The 21,575-nt window shown below is 37.4% G+C and overlaps 1 protein-coding gene across 2 annotated transcripts in view; it reads right to left on the reverse strand.

The window, feature by feature from the left end:
* LOC117406338 (5-hydroxytryptamine receptor 1F-like) overlaps positions 1 to 20,106 on the reverse strand; it is an 87,364-nt gene extending 67,258 nt beyond the window's left edge. For both annotated transcript variants that reach the window (XR_009329519.1, XM_059030186.1), the window contains exons 1-2: positions 19,950 to 20,106; positions 3,111 to 3,293 (exon numbers count right to left, since the gene is read on the reverse strand). The gene's annotated coding sequence lies outside the window, so the exon portion shown is untranslated. The remainder of the gene's footprint in view (positions 1 to 3,110; positions 3,294 to 19,949) is intronic.
* Positions 20,107 to 21,575: the final 1,469 nt, after the last annotated feature.

The raw sequence follows: 21,575 nt of genomic DNA on the forward strand, positions 1-21,575 counted from the left end.
GGTTTGGAAACGGCGTTTCTCTGGATGATGCGTGTGACGTCAGAAAGAGCAGCCGGCGCAGCAAGCTCTGGGTAACAGAACACAACCACTGTGTCTGACTCATTATTATTCAGGTGACGACCCACACACGTAACACTCCCCCCTGTTACAGGCCCACTATGTTTTAAAATGCTTGCTATAACATGTGTTTCTTTCAAGACTTCACATTTGGAATGGAAGTGCAAAACAGATAAAATGTATGGAATTATTTTGTAAGCAACACTTACTTTAATTCATAAGACCCTGCTGCTGCAGGTAAAGGAGAGGGAGCTCACTGTTTAGTTTACAGAGCTTTAAATGAGGAGGAGGCTTGTTATGGAACTGTGGAAGGGTAGCGTTCGGTCAGGCAGGCTAGTGGCGGGAGGCAAGATCTTAAGTTTAAGCATCTGGTAACACACTTACAAAACAAAGAAACACACAAGCTGCTGCCCTGGCATATATAGCAGAAATAAGCCGAAGAGCCCACGGCTCCTCCTTTATATATGTGGTCAAGCCAAATTGGCAATTAATTTAACAAATGTGGCTTGACCTCACTCTGATATCGGGCTTGACTCCGTCTGTTGGAAGGGAACCAGATATAATGCAGAGTTTTTTTTTTTATGTTTAGTCGTCGCCAATTTTTTACCCCGTTTTTTCTTCCCAATTTTGTATGCCCAATTATTATCTGTATCCTCGGCTCACTGCTCTCAACCCCCCTGCCGACTCGGGAAATGGCGGCTGGAACATGCTTCCTCCAAAACGTGCTCCTGCCAATCCGTCATTTTTTGCACTGCGGATCTACAGTGAGGCCACCAGACCTATAGTGCCGGAGGACAACACAGATCTGGCGGCTCCACTGCAGAACCACAGGCACCCTATCAGTCGCAGGGGTCACTGGTGCGCAGTGAACCGTGGATTCCCCTGCCAGCGCTCAGCCAATTGTGCGCTGCCCCCTAGGAACCTCCAATCATGGTCGGCTGTGACATAGCCTGGATTCGAACCTACGATCTCCAGGCTATAGGGTGCATCCTGCACTCCACACAGAACGCTTTTACTGGATGCACCACTCGGGAGCCTCAATGCGGAGATTTAATCTAAAAATCAGTGCTCAAATACACATATTTTACGTAAACCTTGCACAATACAATTGTGATTAATATCTGAGACCTGAGTTTATGTTATTTTGTTATCCCAGTGCAAAGATGAAACAAAGTAACGCCACCATTAGAACTTCTGTTGGAGAATGTAAACAACCTGGAAAGCAAAACTGTCTGCTTTCTGAGGGCACATATTAACCAAGGAATTCTGTTGGACACTACAGCTTTAAAAAATACATGATGTCACATTCAAGTTTGGTTTATGGAAATTAACCTTAAATGAGACCAGGGTTATTTTAATCAGTCCACATCTTACATCTCAAAAGCCTGAACTAATTTATTTAACAGGGTTTGAAGGTTACATTAATAGCTGGTATGGCTTCTAAGACCCTAGGCTTTTCTTTGGTTCTATTTATGTAACCAGATGAAGAAAAGACGTATTTTGCAGTAAGAGCACTAGCCCATTAAGAAACTGTGACTGGTGCTCGTGCGTGCAGAACGGAACTGGTTGAGTTGCAGCGAGTACGTTTTTTATAGGGACAGGAATTTGGTAATGGAAAGGGAGCCTTGTAAAGACTGGTGCTGTTATCCTAAGCCATAGGAGGGGCCATTTGTCACTGTCCTCACTAAATCAATTTATTTTACATATAAAATAAATCCATACAATACCCCCCAAAAGCTTTTGTGTGTCTGTGTCATGAATGGCTAAAGTAAGAGACCGTGAGGCTACATTTACATGCTAGAAAATCCATTTTAAAATTAACAATTGGGGAAAATCCCTGGGTAGACCATGTCAGCACATTATTGGCTCCATTCTGAAACCCTGAATCTTTCTTGACCATAAAAATCCTGCATTGAAAGCAGTACAAATGTAAATGCACCACACACCTAATTTATACAAGCGTATAAGTCGATACAGGTAAAACAACATTTAAGATTCTCAGATACATGCCTGCAGTCATTAGTATTCCATTTTGACAGTAAGCGGCCGCTATTTATACAGTAGATACAGATATTTCCTGTGATATCATCGAGAACATTATTATCAGATATGTAATCGCTGGAAAGAATGCAGCTCAAGAAAGGTCGCTTGGCACACATTTTGAAAGTTGCAGTCCAGAGCACTTATCCAGCAAGAGAAATCTCAGCATCCCTTCACAGCTACCAATGAGCATTTAGTAGATTAAGAACAGGCTGCATGCTGGGTTATCGGCAGAAAAGCACAGAAGGCCTAGGCAAGAAGTCAAACAGAACATCGCCTTATCTGGGTTGTACAATTGTAAAAGGAAAAGATAAACTTGAATCCTGGGTCCCAAAAGGAATGGAAAGCTGCACTTTTTTTAAAATAATATTTATGGTGTAGTTTAATGGTGTAATGCAAACATACCTTTTACATGACTGAGTTGCTATTTTACCAGCCCGCTTTGGGAGTATAAGTTCTGTACAGTAGATGTTTCCTGTACATTTGTATCAGTAAAATAAAAGTATGTGGAAAAAGGAAACTGTGTCCCTTTGTAATATGTGCTTAGCATACCGAGATAAAATAGAGCTTTTCAACTTCTGTTTGCAATTAGTAGAAGGAGGATGCCTACTTTATGCCTAGTTTACTTGTACTGTTTTAAGAAGGGAGAATGCTTAAACTACCTCTGGGCTGCTAAAGTACTATTGAAAGAACTGAAGGATAAACTATGGAAAAATACCAAGCAAGCCAAAATCATTAACTGTAAAGTTTCTTTGTAATACAATGTGTAAGAACCATGTTCAGCAATCCATTGTGTGTGTGATTAAAGTGTGGCTCTGCGCTTAGGTTGTACAGTTTTGTAAGTTAAACTGTCATTTGTGATTCATGGGATGGAAGCCAGGGCTGCGTAAAGGTTAGGTAGAGGCTTGGCCTCAGGTGCATAGAGGTTGAGGCATGGCTTCAGGGATAAAGTGCTTAGGAACGTGTAGGAGAGAGATACTGAAGGGGAGAGAAAAGGACGGGCCAGGACTCACCTGGGGAGCCTTCTTGAAGGGTTTGAGGCCAGACGTGTTGGTCTATCGGGCCCCTGGAATGACAGAAACTCTGACTCTCTAGAGCTGTTAATGAACGTTGCCCCGCAGCTGGGTTCTCGAGAGCTGTTAATAGGCGTTGCCCTACAGCTGGATTTCCCTCAGAGGATGGAACGGTTTTGGAACCTTGAAAGAAAAGAGAAAAGTCTGAAAACATAGCAGACTGTTAGTTGTGGGACTCTGAGGTAAGAGGGCCACGTCCCAGGAGGATAGAGAAAGAGGCTTCTCGTCTTGAGACAGATATAGCACATGAGCTGTGAAAGAATAGTTTGGTCGGTGGTTCCCTCTGACCATTCAAAGAACCTGAGTATTACCGACTCTAGGCCGGGGAAGTGAGACTCACTATCCCCCCAGAAGAAGGACCACCGGCTCCCCGCAGAACCCACACCTGTGAAGACAAACAAAGACCACATGCCAATGTGTAACATAAAACAAGGAAGCAGAGACAAACAGAAACAGAAATAGTGGTTATGGGTAAAAGCTATGTGTAGGCCATCCACTCGGCGGAAAGGAAAACCCCACTCTATTAGGGGGAAACCTCTGGTAGTCCTGGCAGAGAGGGTGCCCCAACTCCGGGCATGCTAGCAATAGACTGTTGTGATGCTGTGATGTCACAAGGCAAAGGCAAGGCAAGGCAGTAGAATTACTCACTACTCGGAGTTGCAGTGTGGATGTAACAGGGTCAAAAAAGCCCAAGTTATCTTTCAACTTTCATGCAGAGATTGTAGTCCATGTGCACCACAGGTACTTGTCTCTAAAATCCCTTATCTGACAACTGGGGACAAGAACAAACTTACCAAGAACAAGCCTGTTCTCCTTGCTTCCCCTACAGATTGGTGTATGTATTTAATGGTGCATTGCTAACGTCCAATTAAACCACCACTTCTAAACTGATGTGTTTCCAAGGTTACAATATTTTTCTAGTGTTCTGGTTGGAATGCACTTGTTATTCCTGTAAGAAAGCATTACATTCTTTGTGTGTTTTTAATAAAGTCCCAAAAATTATTGAGAGATTCTTAGAGTGGCTCAGTAAGGACATGGAAAAAAAAATTGTACGTGAAGATCACAATGTATTGTGGTGATCACGACATAACGGCTTCGAAATGTAAAGCTCCTTAGATAAAATACCATGTGATATTGTGTTTCCCTGTCCTTAATGTGTCACCACATATTATATTTATTATAGAGCATGATTGGAGCTGGGGGCTTGGAGTCTAGGTTTAAATTCTGAATAACCAGAAATGTCAAGATGTGTTTTTCTTTGGCAAGCCACTTCTTGTTGCTTTAGTATTAATTACTGAACTGAACTTGAATTTATCAGTGCTTTCACATTTTTCTGTTCTTTAATGGTCATGTCACCATAACTCCACATTGCCCTGGCAACCTCTCCTAGTGTCATCCTGGTATAGTGTTCTGGCATTGCAACCTGTTATGTTTTATTGACATGAAATTGAGCTGTTCAGCGGATCTTTGGAACCAAATCCAAATCCAGGAAATCTGTGGCATGGCTTAGTAATGAAATATCAACTGTTCACCTTCAGGCCGGATGATCTCTTTAAGGCTTCAACATATCTGAAATAATGAATATTGCTAAATTAATAATTGCAAAGCTGTATGAATCAGTGAGACCTAGACCTTGAATAAATTAAAATGCCTGAATACTAACACTGGTTTTTGGCAAATTTTTCAGAGCATATTGGGTAAGGTTTAGTAAAGACACACGCTACCTTAAGAAAACACTTTAGATTTTCTTTAAAATCAGCATGGGCTTTTCTAAGGTTATGACTTAAATATAGTTTTTTAGGGAAAATTGGTAAATCAAGAATTAAAACTGGATATGGTCCTGATGATCGTGAGATAGCCAACGACCTCTAAATGAACTCTAGGCCACCATTAGGCGGGAAAGACTTCACTTAAATAAAAAGGGAACCAATCTACTCAGAGAAAGGATCCTTGAGGAGGTTCAGAAGCATTTAAAACTAGAAAGGGGGAGAAATCAACAAAAAAACAGAAGCTGTGTAGCGATTTGAAATGTCAGATATTTAAGGTCCTGTATAGCCAGAACATGTTAATGCAACACTATGATTTAATTGTAAGTAGACTAAGATAAAAAGAAAATATGTTGAAATAATTTAGTTTCAGTTTAAAATAATATTTTATTAAATACATGTCCTACAACAATGTGAAGCCTACAATGCATCAGCATGGTTTGTTTTGTATTACATGTAGGATAGACAAAAAAAGCCTGCTAGGTATTCATTTGATTTTACTACTGTAGTGTTTAAGCCTATTGTACTATTTATATTTTTGCATAATGCAATGTGTACAGAGAACACATGAATGTTATTTTAATATGCTATTACACTATTCATGTTATTATGATTTACTAAACAAACATAAATCAATTGAAAACATACAAATACATATATAGTACTTGATTTATGATTAATATGATTAATTAATGTTGAAATAAATATATATATCCAAATATATGAATAATGAACTAACTAAACTAACAAATAAACAAACAAACAAATAAATAAATAAATAAATAAATAAAACCTCCTAAGGTAAAGAAACACCTCCCCAAAACCTGGCATCCTCAGCGGAGTACAGGGTAGTTGGTAATGTGTTTGGGATGCATAAAGCCACAGTTCATCGCTGTATTTACAAGTTTGTCAACTCCCTTGTTCAGAGTCACTGCAACACGTACATATGTATGCCAGAAGTAACTGAAGCAAAAAGCATTGCTCTGCGTATCGCTGAAAAGTTCAGGTTGCCCCAAGTAATGGGGATGATTGATGCTACCCACATTCCCATCAAAGCACCACACCACAGTCTGAGAGATTACCTCAACTTAAGTACTGGACATCTTTCATTCTCCAAGCAGTAGTGGATGACATTTCAATATTACTTTATTTGTATATTACAGGTGTGTATATAGTGTACATAGGTTTTGACAACATATATGTAAGGAATTAATAAGAACATAAGAAAGTTTACAAACAAGAGGAGGCCATTCAGCCCATCTTGCTCGTTTGGTTGTTAGTAGCTTATTGATCCCAGAATCTCATCAAGCAGCTTCTTGAAGGATCCCAGGGTGTCAGCTTCAACAACATTACTGGGGAGTTGGTTCCAGACCCTCACAATTCTGTGTAAAAAAGTGCCTCCTATTTTCTGTTCTGAATGCCCCTTTATCTAATTTCCATTTTCATAGATCCCTTCTTCAAGTAGGTGTCAACGATCAAAACATGTGCTTCTGCCTAGTAGTCTAGTCAGCATTGTCCTTGTGCTGAGGTCTGGTAATACCAGGACCACTCTTCCATACTTCATTGCTGTAATTACTGACCAAAGTAACCTTTGTAACTTTCTGTCATTAATTTTGTTTAAATGATAATTTATGTTAAATGAATGCTGGGGTTATGGCTTAACATGTCTGGAATGTACATACAGACGTGCTCAAATTTATTGGTACCCTTACAGCTCATTGAAATAATGCTTCATTCCTCCTGAAAAGTGATGAAATTAAAAGCTATTTTATCATGTATACTTGCATGCCTTTGGTATGTCATAGAATAAAGCAAAGAAGCTGTGAAAAGAGATGAATTATTGCTTATTCTACAAAGATATTCTAAAATGGCCTGGACACATTTGTTGGTACCCCTTAGAAAAGATAATAAATAATTGGATTGTAGTGATATTTCAAACTAATTAGTTTCTTTAATTAGTATCACACATGTCTCCAATCTTGTAATCAGTCATTCAGCCTATTTAAATGGAGAAAAGTAGTCACTGTGCTGTTTGGTATCATTGTGTGCACCACACTGAACATGAACCAGAGAAAGCAAAGGAGAGAGTTGTCTGAGGAGATCAGAAAGAAAATAATAGACAAGCATGGTAAAGGTAAAGGTAAAGGTTGCAAATATTATTAAGAAGTTTAAGGTCCATGGAACTGTAGCCAGCCTCCCTGGGCGCGACCGCAAGAGGAAAATTGACCCCAGAGTGAACAGAAGGATAGTTCGAATGGTAGAAAAAGAACCAAGGATAACTGCCAAAGAGATACAAGTTGAACTCCAAGGTGAAGGTACGTCAGTTTCTGATCGCACCATCCGTCACTTTTTGAGCGAAAGTGGGCTCCATGGAAGAAGACCCAGGAGGCCTCCACTTTTGAAAGAAAAACATAAAAAAGCCAGACTGGAATTTGCTAAAATGCATATTGACAAGCCACAATCCTTCTGGGAGAATGTCCTTTGGACAGATGAGTCAAAACTGGAGCTTTTTGGCAAGTCACATCAGCTCTATGTTCACAGACGAAAAAATGAAGCTTTCAAAGAAAAGAACATCATACGTACAGTGAAACATGGAGGAGGCTCGGTTATGTTTTGGGGCTGCTTTGCTGTGCCTGGCACAGGGTGCCTTGAATCTGTGCAGGGCACAATGAAATCTCAAGACTATCAAGGCATTCTGGAGCGAAACGTACTGCCCAGTGTCAGAAAGCTCTGTCTCAGTCGCAGGTCATGGGTCCAACAGGATAATGACCCAAAACACACAGCTAAAAGCACCCAAGAATGGATAAGAACAAAACATTGGACTATTCTGAAGTGGCCTTCTATGAGTCCTGATCTGAATCCTATCGAACATCTATGGAAAGAGCTGAAACTTGCAGTCTGGAGAAGGCACCCATCAAACCTGAGACAGCTGGAGCAGTTTGCTCAGGAAGAGTGGGCCAAACTACCTGTTAACAGGTGCAGAAGTCTCATTGAGAGCTACAGAAAACGTTTGATTGCAGTGATTGCAGTTCCTTCACCTGTTGTCAATAGAATAAATACTGTGTGCAACTTCAGACTTGTTGCCATCCACAATTTGTAGGCCAATTCAAATTCTTCTGACCGGTATTTTTGCTTCTAAATCAGTTAGTAAATAGGGTGTAACACTGGGAAATACCATGCACAGTCATCTCAATTGTCCTCCTGCAATTCTGGCTAAATTACCGCCGCTTAGTAAATGAAGCCTGATGAATTTGGTTTTAGTGTTGTCTTTATGATAATGTTTGCTGAATGATTTAAAACTATAACTAGTGCTCATATGCACCATGGTATATATGTTAGGACCCCTAGATCGGTTCGACCTCATCGGGTTGGGGTTAATTTTGTTTTAGAACCCCCCAAATCATTTAGTGTTCGAGGTGTGGTTGTCTTGCAAATGACCCAATTGCGATGCAGAAAACTCATTTAACCCGAACCTGATCTGAAGAAGATTATCTGAAAACGCAAACTTACTCAAGCAGTGAGCAGCAACGTCACAGTGCACGTTAGTCTTCCAATTAAAGCTACAGTACCATGTACACTGCCAGCTCAGAACACCATCAACTGAGGCCTGTGTGAGATCACTGAGATCACATTTGATTTGCTTTGTACCTTAAAATTATTTTGATTAAAACTTAACTGAAGATAACTGACTTATTTAAGAAGAAATCAAACCTTTACACATGTATAACGAAACTGAGTATATGGCTAAAAAAACACTGAAGACCTCAAATGAATAATCCCAGCAAAGGATGCCACGATGCACTCGTTTCTTTCTAAAAATACCTCACATTCCTACCTAACTAACTACACTATAAAATTCTGTAAAGACAAAACAGTTTTTCTTTTGTTTATTTCTATTATATATTTTTTTTTAAACCGTATATAACATTTTACAGTTATTTTTCCTCATCCAACATCCTGTCCCATGATGGCTAACTGGAACACTGCTGCAGCACGGTGATCCTAGTTTCATACCCTGATGTCATTTTAATTTTTTTTTGGGAAGGCAACATTCTTTCCCTGCACTACTTTCACTGAAAAATAAATACATAAATTAATTCATACATAAATACATTGACACGAGATTTACAGTATGTATTTTATTTAAAAATAAAATATTGTACAGATAATCGCATATATTAATTTCATTATATTTCTCAATCTTCATGTTTGAATAGTTTCACAAATAGATGAATTGTGCATGTCCAATAAATAACTACTATTGCTTCTGTTCAAATCTAGAAAAAAAGTGGTCAAATCTAAAAAAAAAAAAAATACGTAAATATTGTAAATAGCAAAACTAGGTTACAACAATTTTGAAAAAATTGAAAATAAAAATAAAAAAATTCCATTTTTTTGCCAGGAAGTTTTGTCTTGAAATGCTTAAACAGTAAACTTTACATTTTTTGTAAACATCCCAACAATTACACTGACCATGAAGTATTATAAATAACACCTAATACCTTAGCGACTATGGTGTTTTGTTTTTTTCTAACTTTACTAGATTGCATTATTTAACTGTCAGGTTCATGTATTAAGAATGCAGTATCACTTATTTGCTCATTTACAAAAAAAAGTAAATACCTTTTTAAAAGATTAGTCTCTCTTGGCAGCCATTTCTGGGTTTCTTAGTAAGCAATGGAACCAGATTCATCCACAGCTAGCCAATCAAATAAAATGTTTATGCTTTGGTGCAAGACTTCCACAATTCAGTTTTCAGAAACTTGTGTGGCTCTCTAAAAATATACCCGGAGTGTCTTTCTAGCAACAGAATGACCATAGGACAAATATACATAAAAACTACTTGTCTGACGAACAAAGTAACGGCAAAACATGATTCTATTAAGCCTTTCTCCTTTTCCCAATCTTTACAATGCTTCCTTCAATACTTTGCCTACTTATCTGATTGCATCTTAACAGATCATGTTGTATTCAAACTAAATTCCAAATCAAGAGTAATTAAACCGATTCCTTCCGCTGATGTAAAGTAGGAATCTAACTGCTTTCTAATCCCATTGTTCTAGGTTTGAATACTACCACTCTCTTTTTAAATAAATACTCATGTTCACTAAAATGTTGATGGGTTACTAAGACAGACTTGACTCTCGACAAGAGGGCTCTTTAGTTGAATGGTAAGGATTCATCTTTCAACAGAGAGGCTTACGGTTCATGCCCAGCTCTTGCCTCTCCATTCAAGTCAGTTAGATGAGAAATCAAGCCATTACAATCTGCATGACAGGGATATTGAATTATACTGTATCTTTCCACTGTAATTGATAGTAATAACTTGTTAATAAGACAATCAATAAACAACCCCTGGGGGGAAAACAGAAGATTTATATTGCGTTAAATGACGACATTATTTAGATTATGTTATTATGCAACAGATTTGTAGTAATCAGTATCAATCCTATTACCAGATGTGTGTGTGTGACATAAGATTTACTGTATAGTCTTTACTACTTTCCTTACCATTTAAATACCCTTAATTAGAACCAAACTGCTGTTGGGATTGCTAATCCATTTGTATGCTTTTCAATCTGCTGTATAGAATCTGCAAAAACTGAAAGCTAATTCAGTTGAAAGAGAAAGGCTAATTGTTTTACTGCTGTGACACCGGCACTTGTATTATAATAAGTTATATTTGCCAGAAAGGCTACAGTTGTGCAGAATCAGTTTGAGATTCACTGTCTATCCAACTTATTGGTCTACCACGGCAGACTAATAATGATTGACAGATCTTAATACAACCTCTTTGTATTGATCCAGCTGGGGTTTCCCAAAGTGGTGATTTTTTTTTACCCTCTTATTAACATTACTGCATTCAATAAAAACACAGTGAAAGGAAGTCTGCAACAAATTGCTGTATTACCTGTTTGACAATGTGGGCAATAATCCTTACACTATCAGCTATAATAATAATAATAAATAATAATAATAATAACACCATTTTAAACTATTGTGTTGTTATGGGTTATTGTTGTTATTATAGAGTGTTCTTATTGCAAAGTGTTGTTCCTGTATTTATGGTATGTCACCGTCAGCAGTGGTAGGACCTGCAGGAGTGGGTGGAGTGGTTCGTTCCTGCAGTCTGTAGATTCAGAGTGGATGGTTCCATTCAAGGAGCTGTTGCCTGTTTGTTAGTTGCTGGTACTGACTAATTAGAAATTAACAGCTGAAATCCATTGTGGCTGTCCCATTCCTGGGTATAACACAATGGTGCTTTTAAGTGCCCTGCCTTGCAGCAATATGTTGTATAACGTTATATTTTTCGAAACCCTACTACTCACTCTGGCTAATTACCCAGACAGACATGTCTATATAAGACGTCCGAGCGGCACCACTCAATGAATTACTGATGCTTTCTATGAAGCAAGGCGCAGTGTACTAATATAGTGCTTTTGATCTATCTGTTTTTCACACTCCATCTTACAAACTAAACAAGCTGTGGAGGTCAGTGTCACACAGATAAGTGATTATTTGGGAGCCATTTTTAGGCACTTGAAACTGAATTTGTGAAAACTGACAACTTTTTATTTAAATAACATTGTACTACCCTTCACAATATTATTCCATTACTTGTGGAAGGGTTGTATATTTTGGGTAATTTGAAGCATTTAAAAAGGTTTGTATATAAAACATTTAAAGCTTCCAATGACCCAGAATAAATGCAGATGTATTTGTTACAAAAATGTACTGTTTATGATACCATAAAGAGTACAGCTTAAATGCTACAAAGTAAAACCAATTATTACTTAATTGGATCTATAATCATTTTGAAAACTGTACATATTGATTGCTTCATTATAAATGACACATCCATAAAGGCTATGAAAATTACCATAGCTGTTTCACCTTAAACATATCTGTCTGTACAGAGCTTATACCAGTATGTTTTAAGTATGAGATTATGTACTGGTAATTCCAGAAATATCTATTGCAATATTTGACTTACAAAGCTGTCTTTTGAACATCTGGTATTTCATTCTTCCATGTATTTCACACAAGGAAGAGGAACTGAAGACATTATTTGAGAATTAGCCAGGGTAAGAAATGTAGCCAAAAGAACATGACAAAGTTTACAAACGAGAGGAGCCCATTTGGCCAATTAATACATGTCCGGTTCCTAGTAGCTAATTGATCTCAGCACAGAAAGCAGTGGTGTCAAATCAGGTGTTCAGGCTAAATCCCAATACAGGTTAATAGACCTCTGGCATAACATAACGTTGTCAATTCAGGTCTTAAAGGATCCTAATGATTCAGCATCAGTAACATTGCTTGGTAACCCATTCCCTACCTTCACAATGTTGTTGTTGATAAATCATTGGGATTCTTTACGACTTGAATTGACAACGTTTTGTTATACCAGTCTATTAACCTGTATTGGGATTTAGTCTGAACACCTGATATGACACTACAGCTTTCTCCAGAGGAGTGACAATGGGTTTTCAGGGCCAACTGAGTCAACAGGACCTCAGTTTAACATCTGGTTCTTACATCGGAATGCATTTATCTACAGAACCACCTGTCCAATTGTAATGAAACATGCAAAGATATTCTTTAGCACAAATTATTGAGCGCATCATAATCTGGGATATCTGGAAGTTGTCTGACCAACTGTACTTCTTTATGTCACAGTTCTAGTATATGTGTATTGTGATTATTATTCATTAGTGGTCTGACTGGATTTACCTCTGATTTCACTGTAATCCAAGTTGAATTGCGTCCGATTTCACTTAGGTCCAAGATGACAAGTCTGATTTCACTTACATCTGACAGGACTTAGAGCAGCCTGGTTTTAGGATGAGTTGACTGCTACCCTATCAGCATCTGGGGGTAAATGGAGGCATTGTGTGACAGTCTTATAGGAATCACACATTTGCCAAATCTGCCAACATTCAGGATAAATGCAGTTTTTTTATAGATACGGTCATACTTGCCAACATTTGGAAACTGTTCAGAGGGATGCTGATCATATACATTATCCTATAATAGACGTATCCCCCCCCAGCTCAACACCACACAACCATCATGACAGTAACAATAGACATAATGAAGCCCTTTGTATAAGTTAATGATCAGCAGATGTGTCGGCCAAGAGCACAGCGTGTGGTTTTCACAAACTCTGCTGTGCAGAATAAATTATTTTTTTTCTGTGGGTAAATATCGGGACTTTCTTCCTATGCATCGGGACGCGGGACATCTGCTTGGAAATTGGGACTGTCCCGCCCATATAGGGACTTGTGGCATGTATGTACGGTATCAAAAGGCAATAACAAAAAACTACCTACATTACAGCAACTAAAATAATGCTAAAACGCACTCATGACAAGTACTTGTTGCACATAATCTCATCGATAACGACAGAGTGTAATAACAATAAATGGAATATAATACAACATACGTATTTTAACATCTTAATGTCTGCAGGAGTTAATTGTTAATCTTGGCCTTTTTCCCCCCCCCATTCTGCACAACTGGTGACTCGGCAGGTAAACGTTCCAGACTTTTGGCGCTGGGGCTGTTTTAAAGAAGTTACTTTGGATTTTTAGTGTCCTGTCATTTCTTTTTTCTTTAGTATAGTATACACTTCCGATGATAATAAAAAAATAAGTTTGAAATACAGAAACTTAATGATGTTGACGTAGTTGATTTTCATTGGTCAATTTGCCTTGCTACGGTGCATACAGCACTTCTGTTGGATGACAATGACGGGTGAGTGGAATCTGAGCCTGATCCACTTTATACAGCCGTACTTTATGATCCGGCTCCAGTGAATCTGAACTCCATTCCTTTTTTTAAAAAATCATGTTAATACAATGTGCTGCTGATCTTACGGTCTGAAGTGCTAAGTAAGACCATGATTGTTTTGAAGTCAGTTTGCATAAAAATGATGCAGCATACATTTATCGTTTTAAACATGTTAAATTTCCCAAAGAAATCATTGTTAATTCAAAATCTTTTATCAGGGGGGACTGGGATGACAACTGAAAAAGCAGAGCCAGGGAAACCCCTCCATCAAATCGCACCCTGTTTATAGCTATGGGGAGAATAAATGTCTCTGCTTGTTTTCTTGAATTTTGCCAACATATGCTAAGAGAATTGAGTAAATCTACTCACATTCATCATTTTTTTATTCACAGCATGTGAATTGCTTATTAACTTCCACAACTTTATAAATTGGAGATTTCATCTACAAGTTACCAGACTTTGAAAAAACAAAAAGGAGAACATTGCTAAATGCAATCAATTCATAATCCTTTAGAAAGTACGATTTTAGATCTGCTTAAGATCACAGAACACCTTATCATGGCAAGCAGCTTTACAGAGAGATTCAGTTTGCTCAGCCTGCCATGTTAAAATATGATAGAAGCAAAGACTTATTGTTTGAATGGGAGATGATATGCAGGAGTTCCCCGCTTGTCAGATAGGCTAATGTGCTATCAGTAGCAATAATTGACTGGTGGTAAGAAGTACAGGTTCAGGTGTTCAGATCATTAATCAGAACATCAATCAATACGACATGAAATACAGGTAGTGAGCGCATTGAGGTCCCCAGTTTGTTAATGAGGACCTGAAAAATATCACATCAAGGTCAGGAGACAATGATCAATGAATATCACTACAAGCATTAAACGCAGGTAAGGTAAGGTAGTGCAAGATGAGAGGTTCTGGGACACCAGTCATTTAAGGTTGTCAACGGGGCAGTAATGACTATCAAACTGAAATCTAGGAATAGAAGTAAGAAGGACTAGGGACAAGTACTATACAGACAGATTGCAAAAAAAAAAAAAAAAAACCTCATTATTATTATTATTTATTTCTTAGCAGACGCCCTTATCCAGGGCGACTTACAATTGTTACAAGATATCACATTATTTTTACATACAATTACCCATTTATACAGTTGGGTTTTTACTGAAGCAATCTAGGTAAAGTACCTTGCTCAAGGGTACAACAGCAGTGTCCCCCACTGGGGATTGAACCCACAACCCTCCGGTCAAGAGTCCAGAGCCCTAACCACTACTCCACACTGCTGCCCATTGGGTCCTCACAATCAAAAAACACTACCCGGTCACTTTCTGAATGGAAATAAGAGCAGTAATTCATTTGATGGCACCTCTAGTGAAGTTATCCTAGCATGAATATGGCATCCCCCCAGTAGGACTCTTTGTATTAGTGCCTGCACTATTGCAATGTACCTGTGCTGGTCATCGCAAGCGAAATAACTAAATAACTAACTAAAAGAATCAATCAGTAATTTAGAATTTTACAAACATTGCCCAACACTTCTTTTCACAAGCTCTTCATTGCTATGCATGGCAGACAGTCATTTGTCAGGACTAAGTACAAATAGCAAACGAATATAATGAAATCCACAGTCGCTACACAGTTCACTGCTAATGGAAATATTGTATCAAGTTTTAGGGCTTCTTGCATCACGATTTACAAAGCACAGGCATTCCGAATGGGTATACAGCTGTCATTAACAATGAAACAAGTGATTCAAGCGTTTCTGATCAGATATGTAGAAGCATATTACAAAAGCCTTAGAGGGCCACCTCAGAGTTTATTCTTTCTGCTTTTAACAAAAAATGGCTTAGTCTCCAGGAAAAAAAATCCATCGTAACGTATTGCATTTGCGGCTTACAATTTCAAGACGGCGAGCATCTGTGTGTAAAGGAATATCTTCACAAGTAGAAGTGAACAAACCATGGATAGAAGATAAGTGTTGATATTGATCACACACAGAAGTTTGCAATCCTAAATATATACTTCCACTTTGAGAAATGGTGAAAGATCTAGATCTATAATTAAAATAGTGCTCGAATGCAAAGCCCACAAACACGTTGATAGATTATGAGCAGCTGACTGTGTTAAGGGCCCACACATGCTTTAATGAGATAATTAATACTTAATTATGAAGTTAGTGTGATATGCTAACATACTGTGACTAAACCTAAACGAGTAATTGGATTGGCGGAGGTAGTGTGTTGCTGCCACCACCTTTATTACCCAGTTAGATCTGGAAATATAGCTATAAATGTGTGTGTGTCTGGAACAATAAGTAAATAAAACTAAAAAGGCAATGACTGAGCAGTGATTGTATCAACTGTAAAAATAAGTACTGGAGTCAAAACTATGATGTCATTAGATATCAGGGGTCTCCAATCCTGGTCCTGGGAGGCTGGTGTCCCTCCCGGTTTTTGTTCCCACTGTATCCTAAATTACTTAACTGAACCAATTAAGTGCTAATTAGAAACTTATATTTATTTCATTATATTTATAAAGGAAATTGCTATTTACTGTATTTCTGCCAAAGACAAGCACTGGGCGTGCTCTTCTTTTCCTGCTTAAGTGTTAACTAGCATCTGATTTGCTGGTCCCATCCTGACTACCAGGGAATCCGTTCTGAAAATGCTTTGTATTCGATGGGCGAATCCTGTGCCAAAGTGACCATTCTTACAGCCTATAGGAACAGCAGGGGTCTCACAGTTTGGGAGTAAACAAGCAAACTGTAGTATGAGGGAGGCGGGGGGCTTTAAATGTAAAGTATTTACTAGTTTTTTTATTTATTTAAATAGAAAGTCGGTAGAATGTCACCCGATTGTACTCGGAGTAGCTAAATTATCTTCATGTTGCATTCTCATTTATAAAATCTCCATCATGTTTACAGAGACGCCAAATCTAGTGACAATTTCGTTAAATTGGCAACACTGCTCACACAAGACTGGCAAATAAAACGGGTCAGATCGACATCGATTGTATTTGCCTGAAGCGCGGTGGAACAAGCTCTGCCTGCCAATGGTGTAATTGATACCGCCCACTGACTCGGAGTGACAGACGTGCTTTTGTCAAAGTGAAATATAAAAAGAAATAGAAGGTAACTTCGAAATCTAAAAAGCAAAGCAGAAAAGGAAATGCGTTCACGGAAATGTAAAAGCCAGTTGGAAATTGTGAAAAATAAATAAATAAATTTGTATTGCTCCAATGTGAAATTCGGGACACGTTTAGTTGTCTTTACATTTGTAATATTTGTGTTCAAATTTCATAATCTGCCGTGTGTTTACATATCCCCTGTAGTGAGTGTATACATAGTTCTAAACAAAGGCTATTCTTTGTAACGATCCCAAATAACAAATCAAATATTTCTGTACAGCAGAGGAAACAAGTGCTTTATTTAGAGTGAAAAAGCATGATAAACCTTGCTTTATTCTAATCACATATTTCTTTCAGCAGTCTGAGTGTGACCGACTTGTCAGGATTGCGTGGGGCAGATTTGGTTGTTTTTCAGAAAGATACAAGTCTTTCACCAAGCCATCTATTCCACTGTTGCATTAGCATAATATGTTTCTAAACTCAGAAAAAAAGGCTGTTACTGTTTATTTCTATTTTTGTAACATACCTTTTTCTACTTTGGAGTACATAGCTTTGTGAATTCCCCCCTAAACTTAGACAAAGTTACAGTTTTCTTCCTAGTAATGAAACTTTGTTGATTCACTTCCAGTTTTACTGGAAAAGCCTTTGAAGAGCATGCCAGCAAGTTAGATTGTGTATGGCAAGCCAACCTAACCTTTATTGACAATCTGTACATGGTATTGTCCATTGCGCCAATCAGAGGTCAAGCAACATAGTCAAAGCAATCACAATTGGGGCATACACTTCAAAATACAGCTTACCATTTACTGATATTTACAATATGCACGTCGCACACAATTCTGTGACTGCGAGGATGCATCTCCATATCCGTACATTAACCACATGGATTTTACAGTTCATTTCCTGATCCTTTAATGTTGTTGTACATACATGCATTAAATAGTATAACAAAAGTATAATTACAATGTTGCTCCCAATTGAAATTTGCAACCATACATAGTTTGCAACAGTAGCAATCAAGTCTCAAGTCATGGTCTGATCTCTGATCTCTCTTTGCTTTGAAGAGATCAAACAGATCCTGGGTAGGAATAGACTGCAGGGTTAGGGTCATCATCAAATCATTTGTTGTTTTTGTTCATGTATAGTCCTCAATAAGATAACTTGAAAAAACACAATACGTGTATGCCAGCTACAATTGCCACTGCACATTTGTATGTCATTTCTAAATGCATAAATTACATGATTATTTTTATTAAACATGCTACAGTTTTCTTTTTACTGGATTTCTTTGGTGTAATACAAGGCAATATGGTACAGTTTTCCAGCTTATGAACATAATAAACATGAGTAAGTATATTTGAATATCTGCGTTTATTTTAAAATTGCATTTAATAACACATTACCAGACAGGATAGAGGAGTGAAAACACAAGGAGAAGCTTTGGTACAGACAGCAGGAATCATTCCACCTGCAACGGTTGGCTATCTGGGGTGCCAGGCAAATGCATAATCAACCATATTTAATTGTCACCAAACCGCTACTAGGACATAGTAATTCACTTTTCCATATGTGACACCACTACACCCTATACATGCCCAGGGAATAATAACTGTGTAATTGAAAATAAATTAAACAGGACAGAAGAGGTAAACAACTAGGAGAAGAAGCATTGAGGAACCATACAATCCTCAAGCATTTATTACGCTCTACAAACAACAAGTAGGCCTCTTGGTTACTGACAGTGAACTAACAAAGGAAAATATACCAGTTAATTACATCAATTGACCAATCACTATTAATTGGTTATACAGACACCAACAATAAATATATTGCACAGCATTGTTAGATATTGCACTCAAATAAGTTACATATATGTATGTGTGTATATATATATATATATATATATATATATATATATATATATATATATATATATATATATATATATATATATATTGCACACTTAAACTTGTTACACATATTGCACGCAAGTAGCTAATAAATATATTGCACGTAACATTAAATAGTTAGCAAATAATCACCCTATTAATTGGTTATACTGAGCCCCACAGAATTATATTGCACATCACTATATATTGCGCAACCAGTTATATTGTACTCAAATAAGTTATTTAACCCAGTAAGTTACATTATATATATATATATATATATATATATTAATATATATTTGCACACTTAATAAACTCGTTACACATATTGCATGCAAGTAATTAATATACTGTACATAACATTTTAATTAAATAGTTAGCATATAATAGATTAGTTAATCATCAATTAAATAATAGTTATCTATTGATTTGTCTCAAACCACCAATTCAAAATCACAAGTAACATTTAAATTTCAAAATTAAGTGATCAATTAATCATGATTTAGAAAAGACCATCCATTATGCTATATTGTTTATAATTTGTCCTTAACTGACACTACTGCCACTATTCTTAACAGGCAATAGTCGATAAAAGCTAGAGTCAATGGCCCACTTATGCTATGCAAATATATAAATAATAAAACTATATAGCATAACTAAAGGTTGCAATGCACTAATACATGAAAACAATTTACAATTATATAGCATGTAATCCAACAAACAATATATTAATTAAATGTTGCACAAGAATTCCAGCACGTTTATCCAAAGAAGCAGGAAAAATGAAAGAAACAGAAATTAAGTGCATCTGTGAATAAGAACAAATCGCAGTAAATTTCCATTAGTTTAAGAGCAATAAATCTAGTAGTATGCTCTCCTTTTCCACCGTAATAAAAAAATTAGCATGAAATAGTCAAGACAGTTCGATGAAAATGCAATTGTCCATATCAGGAAAAACTATAAACAAAAGTTTATTTTCTCAAACCCGATGTAAATTCGGCAGAAACACGTCTCCCCAGGTTCCACACGCACTCCAGCCACAGCACTCACCGCAACACTGCAACACAGCTCACTCAAATACTAATAGTTCGTTATTTTTCTTTACTCTATTCTGTAAAACATCCAACAGCTATACTTGCAAAACAAACAAAACACAGCTAAACTTGTGGTCTTCAGTAGCGTGCCGCCATATTTTCAAAACTTACCTCTTTCTCTGTCTCTCCCTTGCTCAGCTCAACCATATCTCCCGCAACACAGCTTACGCACAACGTCTTTTGTTTTTCCCGTCCTGCAACAGTGCTAGCTTTATACCCCTGCCCCTGCAGTCCCAATGTTACGAAAGCGAATGCGAATGCGAAAGGCCACCAGCACTTCCTATGCTGAGGGTAGCAGTAAAGGTTAATGAAATATCTGCAGATTTGAATATGGCCTATTCAACATGGTGGTATTGCTTTCCTGAGAGTTTTTTTCTTTGCTGCTTGATACACTTTTAAAATCTTTCATGTAGCTGGTAGTGTACTATTTCCTGATAGCGGCTATCACAGTATTTACACTACCTTCAAGATGACAGAAAGGTCAAGTTGAAATGCACCTTTCTGTCATCCAACAGGTTTGTTTTTAGAAAGGCAGGATTATTAATACTGTGAGCTATTCGTTAACAATGAGAAACAGGAAAATTACTTAAAAACATTGATAATGGCAGTTGGTCATCTGTAAGCAAACTGATCTGGCCCTATTAGTGTGTACCTACTTAGTCTGCTCAGAGTCTGAGCTAAAGTTAATCTGTTTATTTCCCCATTATCTACCGATACGTACATTTACACATAACCTCCTGCCAGGTCTCTGTCTTCGGATGAAGGTACCCTTATCATACTCACTTCATACGGCAGTCTACTTAACCGAGGAGCTGGAATTAGGTATCAAAGGCTGCCGCAAAACCTTTGACAGATATTGTATTTCCTATTTATACAAGATTGACACCAACATTAACCACTACAATCAGCAAATACTTATCTTCTTACCATACCAAACATCACTTAGCAAATTATTGCCTTCATGGACGTCATTTCAACATTTATTTCAAAATAAGTATATCCTGTTCTTTGGCAATGTACTCTCTGATGTTCTCCTTCATCGTTTTGTAATTCGTAATCCTTAATCCTTAAATGTAAACACTCAATGACAATCATAGTAAAAAGAAGACAAGTGGTGAGTAAATGTGCTTGACATTTTAATTGCCTTGCCATAGATCAGAATAGATTATAGATTTTTAGATTATAATATTCCTTGATAGAACACAAGCCTGGATGAAGAGATGTTATTCAATCCTATTTATTTTGCATCTCTTGTGTTGTGTCTCCTGGATGTGAAAGATGCTTATTACAAGTATAGGCTGTATTAATTTTGTTTCATCACAGCACATATGCGCTTGTCACATTGCGTTTGGTGTGGCTGACTTAAGGCCTTATCGTCTAGTACATTTTTGCATACATCCAGCCCAATGTATTGTAAAAGGAGTGATTTGCACATGTAATTAATACTGTTCCTTATTTAGGTATACTATAGGAAATAGAAGCACATTTGTTTCATTAACCTTGGCTTGTCTCCCCACTCTGACCTCCATAACTTAATTAAATCCTTGATTGATACTGAGCCTGTGTTAATTAGGGCGTAATAACTGCAAACTGGCCTTGTCGAAATCAATTTCATTAAATACTTAAGGCTCTGTTACATCTTGCGATGGCAGGATTCATAAATGGATACAAACTACTCCAAATAATTATTTTGACATTTAATTGACAACCAAAAATGAAATAACAGAATTTTAAATA

The sequence above is a fragment of the Acipenser ruthenus genome, chromosome 9, assembly GCF_902713425.1.
Source record: "Acipenser ruthenus chromosome 9, fAciRut3.2 maternal haplotype, whole genome shotgun sequence".
Lineage (NCBI taxonomy): Eukaryota > Metazoa > Chordata > Actinopteri > Acipenseriformes > Acipenseridae > Acipenser > Acipenser ruthenus.